The 16,735-nt window shown below is 45.7% G+C and overlaps 1 protein-coding gene across 3 annotated transcripts in view; it reads left to right on the top strand.

Annotated features, from left to right (window-relative positions):
• LOC120914098 (torsin-4A-A-like) overlaps positions 1-16,735 on the top strand; it is a 59,624-nt gene that overhangs the window by 9,509 nt on the left and 33,380 nt on the right. The window contains exon 2 of one of the 3 annotated variants that reach the window (XM_040324580.1): positions 3,776-3,824. The exons of the other annotated variants lie outside the window; for them this stretch is intronic. The gene's annotated coding sequence lies outside the window, so the exon portion shown is untranslated. The remainder of the gene's footprint in view (positions 1-3,775; positions 3,825-16,735) is intronic. 3 annotated transcript variants of the gene reach the window in all.

Genomic DNA, 16,735 nt, shown 5'->3' with positions numbered 1-16,735 from the left:
AACTGCCTGAAACCCAGACACATTATTCAGACCAGACTATGGCTTCCCAGCAGAGTTGCTGGCTGCAGTTGTCTAACCTGAGAGTGTCTTTTACACTCTCTTTCACACTGCCCAAAGCCAGCACTAACAACCCTCCCCCCCCCACATACCAGACGGGAGTGGAGAGAGGGCTCGATCTGTTCCTCTTCCTCCTGCCCCTACCCCTCTGTGTCCGCTTACACTCCAATCCCCAGTGCTGTGCCTCAGAAAAGGAAAGTGGGGTCCGGAAATTTGAAGTCCAGCAGCTTCAGATACATCTGGATGAGAGGTGCTGACTGCCAAGGGGTGAGTGAGCTCACCATCCATCCCTGTCTGTGAATGAAGTCTCCCCTTCTCTCTTCTGTCTCTGAGTGACTACACTAAGGTAAATCAGGTTTCTCAGAGCACCCCTTACATCAGAGTTCCCCTTTACACCAGAGGCCACAGTGTTCCCCCTTACAACAGAGTCCTCTCCGTACATCAGAGTTCCCCTTTACACCAGAGTTCTCAGTGTTCCCCCTTAGATCAGGGTTCCCAGAGCATCCCTTATGTCAGAGTCCCCAGAGTTTTCCCTTACATCAGAGTCTGCAGAGTCCCCCCTTACAGTGTAAGAGAACTCCCGGGATTTAGATGTAAAGGGGAACTCTTATTATTAACTTCATATGATTAGAAATGTTATTTAATTGCAAAATATATGTATAGTTTATTCTATAAAAATAATTGTTGTGCGCCGATAAAGTTTTCGGGACTGACTTGAAGAAAAGGTGGCAACCCTATTGGTAGCAGTGGTTAGTACCTGCTCTAAAGATTGCAAAACAATTTCTGCATTCAGCAGGGATCTAAAGCGGAACACCAGCCAAACTTTTTCCTATAAAGTGTAGAAGAGTTACCATCTCTGTTAGATGTTTAATGCTGTCTATGGCCCCAGTTCGGGAAATTTACCATTACCTTCTGCAGAGGTGGCTGGTGCTCAAAATTTTTTGGGGGGGGGCACAAACAAACGAAAAAAAACAAAAAAACAATTGCAGCCTCACTGTGCCCATCATATGCAGCTACTGTGCCCATCAAACGCAGCCACTGTGCCCATCAAACGCAGCCACTGTGCCCTTCAAACGCAGCCACTGTGCCCATAAAAGGCAGCCACTGTGCCCATCAAATGCAGCCACTGTGCCATCAATTTTCACCACTGTGCCATGCCATAAATTGTTGCCACTGTGCCATCAATTGTCACCACTGTGCCATGCCATCAAACGCAGCCACTGTGCCATCAATTGTCACCACTGTGCCCATCAATTGTCACCACTGTGCCATCAATTGTTACCACTGTGCCATCAATTGTTACCACTGTGCCATCAATTGTTACCAATGTGCCATCAATTGTCACCACTGTGCCCATCAATTGTCGCCATTGTGCCCATCAAAAATCAATTGTAGACACTGTACCATCAATTATAGCCACTGTGCCCATCAATTATAGCCACTGTGCCTTGTAAAATGCTGCCACTGTGCCCTGTAAAATGCCCTGCCCGGCATTCTATATGAGACCATTGTTGTACATCATACACCGCCAAAACCTTCTCTTCCACGTCTACGCAGATGATACCCAGATATACTTTCGCCTCCCCAGGACCAATGAGAGGCAAGTGGATCTTGCCTCTTGTTTGGAGGAGATTAGAACCTGGATGGGAGCCAATTACCTCAAGCTTAATGGCTCCAAAACTGAAACTATGATCTTCAGTAACCATGATTGCCCTAGTAAGATTCCCGACTGGCCTGACTCTTTTAAACCGAGTCTGGCACCAGTCTCTAAGGTCAGGGACCTGGGGGTTATCCTTGATTCTAAGTTGGCATTGCATAGCCAGGTGAATCAAGTGGTAAGTGTATGCCACTTCCACTTGAGACTCCTGAGATCTACGTTTCACTTTATCGAGGACTCTGATAAAATCTCTATGGTCAATGCAATGGTTGGTAGTCGACTCGATTACTGCAATGCAATGCAATGCCCTGTACATGGGTGTGTCTAAGAACATCTTGCACATGCTTCAGCTTGTTCAGAATGCCGCCGCTAGGCTACTCACGGGTGTGGGCCGGTACGACCACATCACTCCATCCCTACAGGCCTTGGCTGCCCATAGTACAACGGGCTTGGTTCAAGACGGAGTGTCTTGTGCATAAGGCCATCCATGGTTTTGGACCGGGCTATCTCAGAGAAAAATTCATCAGACATGTGCCTACCAGATCGCTGCGTCTGAGAATTTGGCTTTGTTGAACATCCCCAAATTTGGCAAAAACAAATGTGGTGATAGGACCCTGGAAGTTCAAGGAGCTCAGTTCTGGAACTCCTTGCCCTTTCACATTTTCACATAAGACTTGAGAATGATTTCCTAAAGTTTAGGAGATTGTTAAAAACATGGCTATATATCCAGGCTTTCGGGGTGACTTAAATATTAAACTTTCTAATAGCTCTAAATTTTATATTTTTAACTTTGTATGTTGTTTTATATATCTTCTTGTTTGCTGATTGTTATTGTTTTATTGTTACTTGTTTGATCAATGTAGTTTCTGCCCCTTTTTCTGTTCTGTTTTTATCCCGCCAGCGCATCAAGGCATGTGTGTAAGACTGCGCTGTTGTTTTACAAGCATTTTAATAAATAAATAAATGAATTAATATACTTACCTTTCTGGGGTGAGCCATCCTGCTTCCACCATCCCTCGATGTCTTCACCCGCCCTCGATGACGCTTCAGCCAATCAGGTTACCGGTAACCAGAACCGGTGAACCTGATTGGCTGAGAGGCCTGTCAGTGTTATCCAGGGACCCCCGTGCGTCCCCTGGATAACTATTTGGAAGCCGATTACAGCCTGAGGGCTGTAATCGGAAAGCCTATCAGAGACGCCTGGCTCTGATAGGCACTTCCAAAGCCAACCAGCTGCCGTTATTCAGATGGCCGGTCACTCACCAGGGGGACGGCCATCTGAATAGTGGGCGGCAGCAACAATACATAGATTCATGCAATGCATGAATCTATGTATTGTATTTCAGTGGCGGTGCAGGAGAGAGAGGGGGCAGCGCTCCTGCGCCCTCTATGGACGCACCGCCACTGATCTGTCTCTGTAAAAACTGTTATTGGGACAGAAAATGAAGGCGCATCTCCCCAACAGGACCACAGACAGCATTGAAAGCAGAAGTCCTAAAACGTCGCCAGTTTCATTTTAACATTTACACTTTGCACGAGTCAGTAAAAAATGTTCCTCTTTTTTGTCATACATAAAAAAAATAGCTTTCTAATGTAAGCTAAAGCCAATTTGTAATTATGGCTGTCGCTATGGCCTGTGTACATCATATATAAGCATGAACTACTGTATACTATACATGAAATTATTACAGGGCACCTGTGCTAAATGAAATATGGGGTTGTCAGCTGTTATGCTGGTCCCACAGGACTCAGTAGTTTCATAGTCAATCACCTGGAACAAATCTGAAGAAACGCTAACCAGGGATGACTGGAATAGAAAGTTTTTATTATAATGAAATCTAGATTTTGGAAACATGTTTTCAATTTTGACAAAATGCATTGGATTTGGTGGTTTTTAGAGTGTTACCGAACCCACAACAGTAAAATCAGTCTGTATATGCAGTAAAGCATGCTTGTTATACTCACAGTGGAACCTAAGGGGTTAATCCTCTACATTGTGTAAAAAGGCTGTTTGATCTTGTCTTCTCTGATCCTCCCCTTCTTCCATTGACTCCAAAACAGGTCCGGATACGACAGAGTTACTGGGCTCAGGCTGCACATGCTCAGTTTGGTGTGTATTGCTAGAGTGTTTTTATTTTTTTTCTTGGGAGAGTGCATGTGATCAGCACAGGGCCAATCAACACTGTCCAGACAGAGGGTCAGGGGTCCTGGATCCTGATAGGACAGTCAGTGCATTATGAAAACTCCTCCTACAAGCTTTACCATGAACTGATAGAAGTCACAAGACTGCTATATACTGCTGATGAGAAAGGTGTTTAACAGTTTATATTTACAAAAATAATTGCATTTCCATGTTCTGTGTACTGTGGGAGATCAGATATAGTAAATGCAGAGTCCTGGGTTTAGTAACACTTTAGGGTACATAAGGCTTTACATGGCTTCCGAAGGGTATGAAAGCTCAAATATCTTGGACCCTTGTTACACTCATTATTTTAGTAACAGTGAATAAGCACCATACACTGTAACAAATTGGCGCATTTTGGCATCCAGGAGGGATGTATACCCACAATCTTTCTTCTTACAGCCGCAATCGTATTTCAGCCTGTCATTGATTTTGACAGGCTGCTGGCAGTGGGCTGTGCACATCATCTGTGCCTCTGAGGTGTCAAAATATGCCTCATTTTCACCATGTCTGGGAAATGCACTCATATACATGAGGTCTTAAAGGGGTTGTACAGGTTCATGTTTTTTCACCTTAATGCATCCCATGCATTTTCGGGGTGTCTTTGAATTCTGCCCTCTGTAGGTGGAGAATTTTCATTTCCATCAAATGATGTGCCATCCTTTCATTCCTAACACATTACCCAATCCATATCAGTATGGATATCCAGCATGAGATTTTTGCCCGTTGAGATCTGATATGTTTTCAAAGTGTTCTTTAAATTTTTTTGAGCAGTGTATATGTATAGTTTATACTATAAAAAAATTGCTGTGCTAAAGTGTTCGGGTTTGACTTGAAGAAAAAGTGGCAACTCTAATTATATATGGCCGACATGAGTGCATTTTGCACATTGCTCTTTATCTTGACCTTTAATGACTTGGCAGGCCCTTATTTCTCTCCTATTTGTTTATTCCCGTAACACAGCTTTCTGTTTTTTAACACTGATAATTATCTCTGCCTGTGGTTTTCACACTGACATATTCTTGTAATGTTAAAGCGGAGGTTCACCCTAAAACAATTATATACCATTACATCCAGCATACTTCTGACATGTACAGGTATTTTTTTTTTTTCGCTGTACATACCGTCTTATAGTTCTTTTTCACCCGGGTTCCAGGTTCTCACTCCGGCGGGGGAGTAGGCGTTCCTATGAAGAGGCGTAGATAATTGACGTGCAGATAAGGCGCGTCACGTGACCCCGTCCCCCTCTGACGCACACTCTGCTTTGTCACTGGGACAGCCCAGACATGCCCCTTGCTTCAGAGCGGGACGGGGTCACGTGACTTGTGGCCCGCCTCCCCTATAAAAGAAACGTCAAAGCATCGGCGCGTCATTCGCTGAGCTGTGCTCTGAATGGATGGATGTTCTCATCGCTGGACCAATCGTCCATCGCTGGAGACATCACCCGGCGCTGGATAGAGACAACGTTGGAGCATGGAGCAGCATCGATCGTCTATTTTCACCGCTGGATTTTTATTTGGTTTAATTAATAAAGTAATTTGTTCTACAGTGTGTGTGTTTTTTTTCCTGAAAAATACTATTTACACTTCCTTCGTGAAATGGTAGGGGTACAGTGTACCCCATTACCATTTCACACAGGGGGGGCCAGGATCTGGGGGTCCCCTTTGTTAAAGGGGTCTTCCAGATTCTGATAAGCCCCCTGCCCGCATACCCCCACAACCACCGGGCAAGGGTTGTGGGGATGAGACCCTTGTCCCCATCAACATGGAGACAAGGTGCTTTGGGGGGGCACCCTCCCAATGTTGAGGGCATGTGGCCTGGTGCGGTTCAGGAGAGGGGGGGGCCGCACTCTGTCCCCCCCTCTTTTCTGCGGCCGGCCAGGTCAACGTGCTTGGATAAGGGGTCTGGTGTGGATTTTAGGGGGAACTCCACGCCATTTTTTTTTTAAATTTGGGGTGGAGTTCCCCTTAAAATCCACACCAGACCTGAAGGGTCTAGTTATGGATATTTAGGGGGAACCCCACGTCATTTTTTTTTAATTGACGGCGGGGGTTCCCCTTAATATCCATACCAGACCTAAAGTGTCTGGTTATTGAATTTGGGGGGACCTCCGCGCATTTTTCTTTTTTCTACTAAAAGTCTGTGTCCCATTGACTTCAATGGGGTTCGGAGTTCGGGTTCGGGTTCCCGAACCCAAACTTTTTTTTTAAAGTTTGGGTTCGGGTCCAAACCCGAACATCCAGGTGTCCGCTCAACTCTAGTTAACTCCTAAACTACAATTGTCATTTTCACAGTAATCAGTGCATTTTTATAGCACTTTTCGCTGTGAAAATAACAATGGTCCCAAAAATGTGTCAAAATTGTCCGATGTGTCCGCCATAATGTCGCAGTCATGAAAAAAATCGCTGATCGCCTCCATTAGTAGTAAAATAATATTATTAATAAAAATGCCATAAAACTATCCCCTATTTTGTAAACGCTATAAATTTTGCGCAAACCAATTGATAAAAAATAGGTAGAAGAATACGTATCGGCCTAAACTGAGGAAAAAAAATGTTTTTTATATATTTTTGGGGGTGATTTATTATAGAAAAAAGTAAAAAATATTGCATTTTTTTTCAAAATTCGCGCTCTATTTTTGTTTATAGTGCAAAAAATAAAAACCGCAGAGGTAATCAAATAAGACCAAAAGAAAGCTCTATTTGTGGGAAAAAAAGGACGCCAATTTCGTTTAGAAGCCACGTCGTACGACTGCGCAATTGTCAGTTAAAGCGATGCAGTGCCAAATCACAAAAAGGGTCAAGGTCCTTAACCTGCATAATGGTCCGGGTCTTAAGTGGTTAACCAATAAATTTAAATGAACAAAACCATAAAAAACATCTGATCTTCGCGTTGGTCTTTGCATGCACTCCACATACCATCTGTTTAGTAAATGCACTGCGGTACCTTTTATATATGATATTAGGTCTTTAGCCGACATACTGGCTCAGAGACAACCAACTGACCGCAGGGCACCCGTTAACCAAATTCCAGCTAAACCACCGTTAGCTGGAATACCACCATTGGGACCCATACCACTGACGGGTTCCGAACGTTTCTTCATTCACCCGCAAAGACCAACACCCGCCAACTGCCACGACATCCTGAGGACACAGCGATCTGTGGAAAAAGATACATTGAAAAAAAGAAAACAAAGAGGGAGGGTGGGTGGCAAGCTTGTTCCTCCACGCTTCTCTGATGCTGAGGGGGAGGGGCCAGCTCATTTTACTCCTCTGACCCCTCCTTCCCCAGGCTCCCCTTTATCAGGTAAAACCTTTCCAATTTGTTTATACCCTGTTAACCCTGTCATGCCCAGCCCTCTGCTATTTTTCCTTTTCACTCTGGGCTTTCCTTTCCAGTAATAAATGTGCTCAGCTTCACCCCCAAACACTTACCCGCGTCCTGTTAGCGATCCAGCACTGTCCCAGCTGCTCAGAGGCACAGGCAGCAGCGGGGGACTTTGGCTCTCACTGCTTTCAGTGAAATCCTATAAGGAGAAAGCTGGGGGGGGGGGGGCAAGTGTCTGAGCAATGCTGTGTGTGTGTGTGTGTGTCTATGGATGCACACAGCCTGGCTCAGAAGCCCGCCTGCATGGATGCCCCCCCTGGCACACGGCTTACTATAGGAACACCAACAGGAAGAAGGAGTGGAGAGCACCGATGGGGGGACTCCAGAAGAGGAAGCAAGGGACCACTTTGCTTTTTTTTTTTTAAATAAGGCTTTAAAGTGTTAAAAACCCAGGACCCTGCCATCACTATGTAGCAAGGTCTCTGGCCTTGTCCAGTCTAATGAGACCTTTCCAAGCCAAAGATAGCAGACATTCTTCTGTATGTGGTGGGTTGTGAGGCATAGTGGGTGCAAGGTGGACAAAGTTATTGGGCACCAGACACTTCTTGGATGTAAAAGAGGTTTTATTTCTCCTAACAGTCCCTTTGTATTTCTGGGGGAAAGAGGGTTAGGATACCCTTAAGTAGTTGCAGATTTAAATAGCAGACACCAAGACTTCAATAGGAGGACAGCCGTGCAGGGAAAGGCCCCAGCAAGCCGTCTGGGTGGCACAGAGCATAGATCACCTGACTCCACCCGAATATATAGGTTCTCCCAGCAGGCCAAGGGATTCAATAAAACCCCTGCCCATTGGCTGAGATACCCCATAACCTGATCTTAAAGCGGAGTTCCACCCAAAAGTGGAACTTCCGCTTAATCCACTCCTCGCCCCCTTACATGCCACATTTGGCATGTAATTTTTTTGGGGGGGGAGTGGGGGCTTCAGGAGGAGTTGAACTTCCTGTCCCACTTCCTCCTTCCGCCGAGAGGCTGCTAAGGCGAATAGTCTAATCGCCTTTCTGCTGCCCCTCCCTGTAGGCGATCGCCTGGGACACGTGACAGGTCCCAGGCGATCGCCTGTCCAATTGGATGGCGCAGCACCGCTCGCGCATGCGCAGTGACGCTCGCGCATGTGCAGTGGGTGTCCGGCCGTGAAGCTGAAAGCTGTCACAGCCGGGTGCCCACACTTGGAATGAAGACGCCGGCCGGAAAGAGGGGAGAGGAGCGGAGCCCTGGCCTGGAACGTGGAGCCCCGGCCTGGAACGTGGAGCAGGTGAGTGTATGTTTATTAAAAGCCAGCAGCTACACTTTTTGTAGCTGCTGACTTTTAATAAACATAAAAAATGACTTGAACCCCCCTTTAAGTTGTCCTTCTCATATCTAGTACCACCAAGTTACCCGGCCACCTAGTGGTAGAAGAGAGAAGTACAACCAGGCCAAGCTTAGGGAGAAATCAATGGATCTCTAACAATTGACCAGGGTAATTGCCCCTTGTAAGTAAATTTCTGAGGAGCATCCCTGACTAAACCCTACAACTATAGCTGGTCTCCCACAGTACACAGGACATGGAAATATAAACTGCTACCCTTTCTCATCTTGTGACTTCTATCAGTGTCTGGTTAAAGCTTGTAGGAGGAGTTTTCATTCTCCTCTGACTGTCCTATCAGGCTGCAGGATCCCCGACCCTCTGGACAGTGCTGATTGGCCCTGTGCTGATCACATGCACTCTCCCAAGAAAATAAAAAAACTCTCTGACAACACACACCAGCGAGCATGTGCAGAGTGCCCCCAAGGCTCTGTTCTATCAGCATATGGATTGGGGGCAGTGGAAGAAGGGGAGAATTGGAGAAGACAGGATCAAACATCCTTTTTACACAATACAGAGGATTAACCCCTTAGATTCCACAGTGAGTAGTACTGCATCTACAGACGGATTTTACTTTTGTGGGTTTAGAATACTTTAATATCACTTTAAAGTGGAGCTCCACCCAAAAGGGGAAGCTCCTGTAATCCAGTGTACAGCACCACTCAGACTGAGCAACCAGAACTGCTGAAGCAATGCATCGTGGGACATGTAGTTCCCATTACAAAATGGCATGCAGTGAGGTCAGTGGCTGGTGAGGCACTGGCTACTATCAGAGCCAGATACACATTGGTAACCTTCGCCACGAATGTTAAAGTGGGAGCAATAATTCTAGTACTAGATCTCCTCTGTATCTCTAAACATGTAATCCGTAAACAATTTTAAAGCGATGCCAATGGAGATTTTTAAGTACTGAAGTTTGGCGCCATTCCACAAGTGTGCGCAATTTAAAGCGTGACATGTTAGGTATCTATTTACTCGGCGTAACATCATCTTTCACATGATACAAAAAAAGTGGGCTTAATTTTGTGTTTTTTTTTGTATATTCTCGAAACAGTTTTCTCTCCAAAAAACTATGGCCCAGATTCACATACAGCGAATATACGCTACGCCGACGTAGCGCAGGTAAGCCTATAATAAGGCTTACCAGTAGGTATAAAGAATATCTCCTAAACCTGTACGGTTTAGGAGATATTCCCCTCGCAATGCGCCGCTGATTGTAGCGGCGCAGGCGCAGCGGGGATCCTCGGCTAAAGGGCCAGCAGCCGCCGGACCTTGCATGCGCGGGAGTGACGACATCGCCGCTCCAGCCAATCACTAGCTCATTATGGCTTTTGCCTTACAGATGTAAAAAAAAAAAAAAATTGCGGGTATACAACTGCTTTAAGCAAGAATGTCACTCTGCTATATGCTGGCAGAGGACAAGCTTTTCTACTCAGGATGTTGCTACTTTCTAAAGAACACAAACTCCTATTTAAGACTTTCTTTTACAAAGGATTTATTAAGATATGATCAAGCAAATCAGGACAGCAATTAGATGGTTACATTATGTAGTAAACAAACATAGAGCGAAAAAACAAAGATAAATAATAATAAAAGGGAGACGTAAACAGTGATGTTACACAAGTTTCAAGCAGGTAACAATCCATATCATAGAGCTCATATGATGCCTACAAACATACATTTCCAGTTATACAATCTTTCTCATCTAAACAAAAGCATTCATAGTGAAGAGTCTCCCTATTGGGGAGGATACAACATGAAAAAAAAAGAGGAATATCGTTGCTATGGCAGCAGCTAGCTGCCATAACCCCAGTATCCTCTTCTTTGGCAGGGCAGTCCGCTTTTAGAGAAAAGTGGTCTCAGTGGCGGATTTGTCGCTAGGTCACTTTTATCGGGGGCAGGAGAGGGCACCCCCCTCCCGCCATGCTCTGGTGCCCTCCGCTGCTTACTGGAGACGCCGTCAGCGGTGGAGGCGATCGCATCCTCTCCCCTCTGTGGTATGGGGATGAGTGAGGGGAAGATGGCCGCCATTCCGGCTCTATACCATTGCAAGGGTGGAAGTGACGTCAAAGCGTGACTTACGCCCATAGCTCTTAAAGGGACTTTTTTTTTCCAAACAATATTTTTTTATATTTTTATTGCATCTTAGTTTAAATATGACATCGGAGGTCTTTTTTGACCCCAGATCTCATATTTAAGAGGACCTGTCATGCTTTTTTCTATTACAAGGGATGTTTACATTTACTATTTTTTTTTAACTGCCCCACCTCGCCGAGCTGCTGTGCAGAAGCGAACGCATACGTGAAAAGCGGTGTTTAAGCCACACATGTAAGGCATCACCATGATCATTAGCACAAGAGCAATAATTCTAGCCGTAGACCTCCTCTATAACTCACAACATGCAACCTGTAGAATTTTTTTAACTTTGCATGTGGAGATTTTTAACGCGGAGCTCCACCCAAAAATGGAACTTCCACTTTAGAGGAAGGTGACCCCCTGACATGCCACATTTGGCATGTCATTTGGGGGGGGTGTAAACCCTCTTTTTAGAGGGTTCCAGCTCCCACTTCCTCCCGGGGCACCACGTTACCGGAAGGAAGTTCACCTCTCCCCCCTCCCTCTAGGCAATCATCTGGGACACGTCACAGTTCCCAGATGATTGCCCGACCAATCCTGGTGCGAAGTGCGTCTCGCACATGTGCAGTGCGTGCCCGGCTGTGAAGCCATAGCCGGGCGTTCACACTTACAAAGCCGGTGCCGCAGATAGGAGGGCGAGACGAGCAGGGCTTCGTACGCCTGCATCACTGGAACCTAGGACAGGTGAGTGTCCGATTAATAAAAGTCAGCAGCTACAGTTTTTGGGTGGAGTTGGGGAGGAGTTGGATTGGGTGGAAGATGGAGATGGAATGTTAAGCTGTCAGGGATTTTGAGGGACCTCCCCAGTCTGGAGGGGAGGGGGGGTGACCTTAAGCCTGGGTGGACAGAACCCTCTTACAACCTACTGAGGTGTCCTGACCAGGAGGCACAGGAGGAGCAAGAGAAGACAGTGGGAGAACACTGTCAGGCAAGTCTCCAGGAGTTCCACAAAGGCAGCAAAGAGGGCTGGTGAGTGTACACAACATCGGAAGGACTGGGAGGCACGCCAGAGAGGAATGAGATGCAGCAGTCTGGGATGGGTGCAGAGCCAGTCTGGAGGATGGTGGTGGCATGGGCAGTGGAAAAGGGCAGCTGCAGCCAGGAGGGCTGGCAGTGCCTGAATAGGTGGTGCTGGGAGCAGTAGCCACAGGGACAGCTAGCACTGGAACTTTCTATTTTGCTACACAATAGTGGCCTGTGGTCCCTGCCTGTAATGGGCATCTGCTTTAGTGGCTGAGCCAGTGTCAGGCCTACAGTACTAGCTAGTCCGGAGAGTGCAAGGAAGTGATGTGCTGGAGGAGTGAGGTGTGATACTCTGCAAGCAAGGAAGTGCAGGATGAGAAGAGGAGAGTGTATATACTGTGGATGTATATAGTAGTCCCAACTTTAACTTTTTGATCACTTGGGCATCTCATAAGTTCCCATCGCCCATCCAAGTTAAATCCCCCTCAATAAAACATAAACACAAGTGCAAGGACTGAGCAAGTGAAAAGTGTGTGCCTAATTTAACCTGTATAATATACTGCTGTTGAACGCCACACTTTGATTCATCCTCATCACATGGTGCGCCAACTGTTTTAAAGGGCCTCATAGTAACCGTCAGAAGTTTATCATACAGACTTGCCTGTGTAACTCTATCCTGAGGGCAGAACTGGGTTCTATTGTAGAGTTTAAGTGTGAAGGCTTAAACCTAGCCTTTGTTGGAGAGCTCTCAAGTGACATTCTCCACCTCTTGGTATTCTCACTGATCACTTGAGGTGTAACGTCTCATACGGAGAGCTACCATTTATGTTCCTTGTGTTACAGTATAATCAGGTATTTGACTTTAGAAGTATCCTTGTTGGAGTATATTGTACCATTACTGTTGTGTTCATGTGTATTGCATTTTATGTGCCAGTTTGCTTTGTTATATTTTGTGATCTGCCAATACAGTCTGCTTATCTTCTAAATGGTAGTGTGAATAATTTTTGTGCATCTGTGGGTGTTCCCAGACAAGGTATTCTGGTGGTGTCAACAAGGGTGAGGTCTTACATAGGGCTAGACCAGAGCAGAGGACCCAAAACTACCAGTGGCTCCTGCGGGGGTAGTGTTACATTGATAACGTCTACTTGATGACGAAACGCGTCTGGGACGGCGCACACTGACGTCACCACGTTTGTTACGTTTGGAGGAATTGCTCCTATAGTGCCGGCCGCCAACTTGTACATGCTTTTAATTACGATACTTGCTGTAAGTACGTTTTCGTCCTTTTTTTTATACATTTTATATGGAGTTACACTATTGGTCCGTTTTCTTTTTTACGGATCGAGGACCTTTTCATCTGCAAGGAAGCGATCATACCTGGTTTTTCTGTTCGTGGAACCCTTTTTGGCTTGCATCCCCTGGATGGATTTGTCTATAGGCATACTAACCCCTTGGTTGCGGTAAGCGGCTTTCCATTAGGTGGTGGTCTCCTCACAAGAAGTAATTTGCACGGTGGTGTTCGTTCATCCTGTTTTTGGGGTCCACCGTGATCCCTCATCACTGTATTGGGACTATTATACTATTTCCTTTATGCTGATCAATTTTTTACCCCTATTCAATGTTTAATTTGGGGTTCAGAGACTATATCTTTGAGCACTGACACTTTGTTGCTTGTTCACACTATTGGCGCAGTTTATCACTTATATTAGTGTTACATATACAGTGCCTTGAAAAAGTATTCATATCCCTTGAAATTTTCCACATGTTACAACCAAAAATGTAAATGTATTTTATTGGGATTTTATGTTATAGACCAACAGAAAGTGGCACATAATTGTGAAGTGCAAGGAGAATGATAAATGGTTTTCAAAATGTTTTATAAATAAGCTCAAAAGTGTGGCGTGCATTTGTATTTAGTAATCTTTACACTGCTACCCTTAACTAAAATCCAGTGGAACCAATTGCTTTCAGAAATCACCTAATTAGTAGAGTCCACCTATGTGTAAATTATTCTCAGTATAAATACAGCTGTTCTGTGAAGCCCTCAGAGGTTTGTTAAAGAACCTTAGTGAACAAACAGCGTCATGAAGGCCAAGGAACCCACCAGACAGGTCAGGGATAAAGTTGTGGAGAAGTTAAAAGCAGGGTTAGGTTATAAAAAAAATATCCCAATTGAACATATTGGTCTAAAAGCAAAACGCTATGGGGGTTATTTACAAATGGCAAATCCACTTTGCACTGCAAGTGCACTTGGAAGTGCAGTCACTGTAGATCTGAGGGGGACATGCAAGAAAAATAAAAAACAGCATTTTAGCTTGCACATTATTGGATGATAAAATCAGCAGAACTTCCCCTCATTTCAGATCTTCCCCTAGATCTACAGTGACTGCACTTCCAAGTGCACTTTCAGTGCACTTGTAGTGCAAAGTGGATTTGCCTTTCGTAAATAACCCCATATGTTTGGCAGAAAACGAATACTGCACATCACCCTGAACACACCATCCCCACCGTGAAACATGGTGGTGGCAGCATTATGTTGTGGGGATGCTTTTCTTAAGCAGGGACAGGGAAGCTGGTCAGAATTGATGGGAAGATGGATGGAGCCAAATACAGGGCAATCTTAGAAGAAAACATGTTAAAGTCTGCACAAGACTCCAGACTGGGGTGGAAGTTCACCTTCCAACAGGACAATGATCCTAAACATACAGCCGGAGCTACAATAGAATCGTTTAGATCAAAGTATATTCATGTGTTAGAATGGCCAAGTCAAAGTCCAGACCTAAATCCAATTGAGAATCTGTGGCAAGACTTAAATTAAATCCAATGGGACAGAGCTTAAGCCATTTTTCTTTTTCACACTCTAGATATGCAAAGCTGGTAGAGACATCCCCCAAAAAAACTTGATGTGCCACTTTGTGTTGGTCTATCACATAAAATCCCAATAACATATATATTTACGTTTTTGGTTGCAATATGACAAAATGTGGAAAATGTCAAGGGGTGTGAATACTTTTTCCAGGCACTGTATTTTTTGCTACCAAATTAAAGCCCTATTTATCCCATAAAATACAATGTCCAATATGTTAACCACTTACCCCCCGGACCATATTGCTGCCCAAAGACCAGAGTACTTTTTGCGATTCGGGACTGCGTCGCTTTAACAGACAATTGCGCGGTCGTGCGACGTGGCTCCCAAACAAAATTGGCGTCCTTTTTTTCCCACAAATAGAGCTTTCTTTTGGTGGTATTTGATCACCTCTGCGTTTTTTATTTTTTGCGCTATAAACAAAAATAGAACGACAATTTTGAAAAAAATTAATATTTTTTACTTTTTGCTGTAATAAATATCCCCCAAAAATATATAAAAAAATTTTTTTTTCCTCAGTTTAGGCCGATACGTATTCTTCTACATATTTTTCGTAAAAAAAATCGCAATAAGCGTTTATTGATTGGTTTGCGCAAAAGTTATAGCGTTTACAAAATAGGGGGTATTTTTATGGCATTTTTATTAATATTTTTTTTTACTAGTAATGGCGGCGATCAGCGATTTTTTTTTTCGGTATTGCGACATTATGGCGGACACTTCGGACATTTTTGACACATTTTTGGCACCATTGGCATTTTTATAGCGATCAGTGCTATAAAAATGCATTAGATTACTATAAAAATGCCACTGGCAGTTAAGGGGTTAACACTAGGGGGCGGGGAAGGGGTTAAGTATGCCTGGGTGTGTTCTTACTGTGAGGGGGGGGGGGTGGCCTCACTAGGGGAAACACTGATCTTCTGTTCATACATTGTATGAACCGAAGATCAGCATTTCCCCTGCTGACAGGAACGAGAGCTGTGTGTTTACACACACAGCTCCCGTTCCCCGCTCTGTACCGAGCGATCGCGTGTGCCCGGCGGCGATCGCGCCCGCCGGGCACACGCACGGGAGTCGGGGGCGAGCGGGGGGCGCGCGCGCGCGCCTCCGGCGGCGCACGTGCGCCCCTAGTGGCGGCTAAAAGGCAGGACGTCCATTTACGTGGTCTCGCCTAGGAGAGCCACCTTGTGGACGTATAATGACGGTGCGGCGACGGCAAGTGGTTAAGGTGGACTACAAATCCTAAAAGGTTTAATGTGCGGAGTCATCACTGAAATGAAAAAGAAAAACATGCTGAGGCTCAACTGTGTGTGACTGTATAAACTAGCCGCCGGTGCCGCTAATAGCTATAATCATGTCCGATCCTAGGCGGGTGCCAGGAGCAAAGGCAGAGGGGGAGGGGCACAGAAGCCCAGTTGCTGCGGACCCCCCTCCTGCATGTTCTCCCTGCCGGCAAATGATAAGTGCGGCGAGCCGGTCTGAAGAGGAAATACTGTGCTGCCCCCCACCGCTCCCCTCGAGACGTCGCTGTACAGGAGAGGGCTCTGTTTTCTGCCCATTTTGCCCAGATCTTCTTTCCTCTTCTCATGCTGCTGTACTCAGGAGCGGGGAGTCGCACCCTCTCCTTCCTTTTGGGCAGAAGAAAGGGCAGAAGAAAAAAGGAGCACAAAGGAGGATCATGGGATATATAGTCCTGGGGACTGGCCCATTGCAAGTCTAAGGCCCCGTACTCACGACCAAACATGTCTGCTGAAACTGGTCCGCAGACCAGTTTCAGCAGACATGTTTGGCCGTGTGTTGGCCCGAGCGGACCATTTTCGGGCGGATCGGACAGGTTTCCAGCGGACAACTGTTTCCTGGACTTGCTTTAAAACAGTCCGCTGGAAACCTGTCCGCCCGGACATGTACGGTCGTCTGTACAGACCTACCGTACATGTCCTGCCGCCCGCCATCCCTCGCATGCGTCGAATGACTTCGACGCATGCGTGGAAGCATTTTAAAGGCGGGCCGCCCACGTCGCTGCGTCATTGTCGCGGCAACACCGCGTCATCGACGCGGCGACACCGCGGACACGCCCCGCGTATTGTTTACGCGCGGACTTCTGTTCGATGGTGTGTATAGCCATCGAACAGAAGTCCCCGGGCA

Source organism: Rana temporaria, chromosome 9 (assembly GCF_905171775.1).
Source record: "Rana temporaria chromosome 9, aRanTem1.1, whole genome shotgun sequence".
NCBI classification, from domain to species: Eukaryota; Metazoa; Chordata; class Amphibia; order Anura; family Ranidae; genus Rana; species Rana temporaria.
This window is presented reverse-complemented; position numbering and strand designations above follow the sequence as displayed.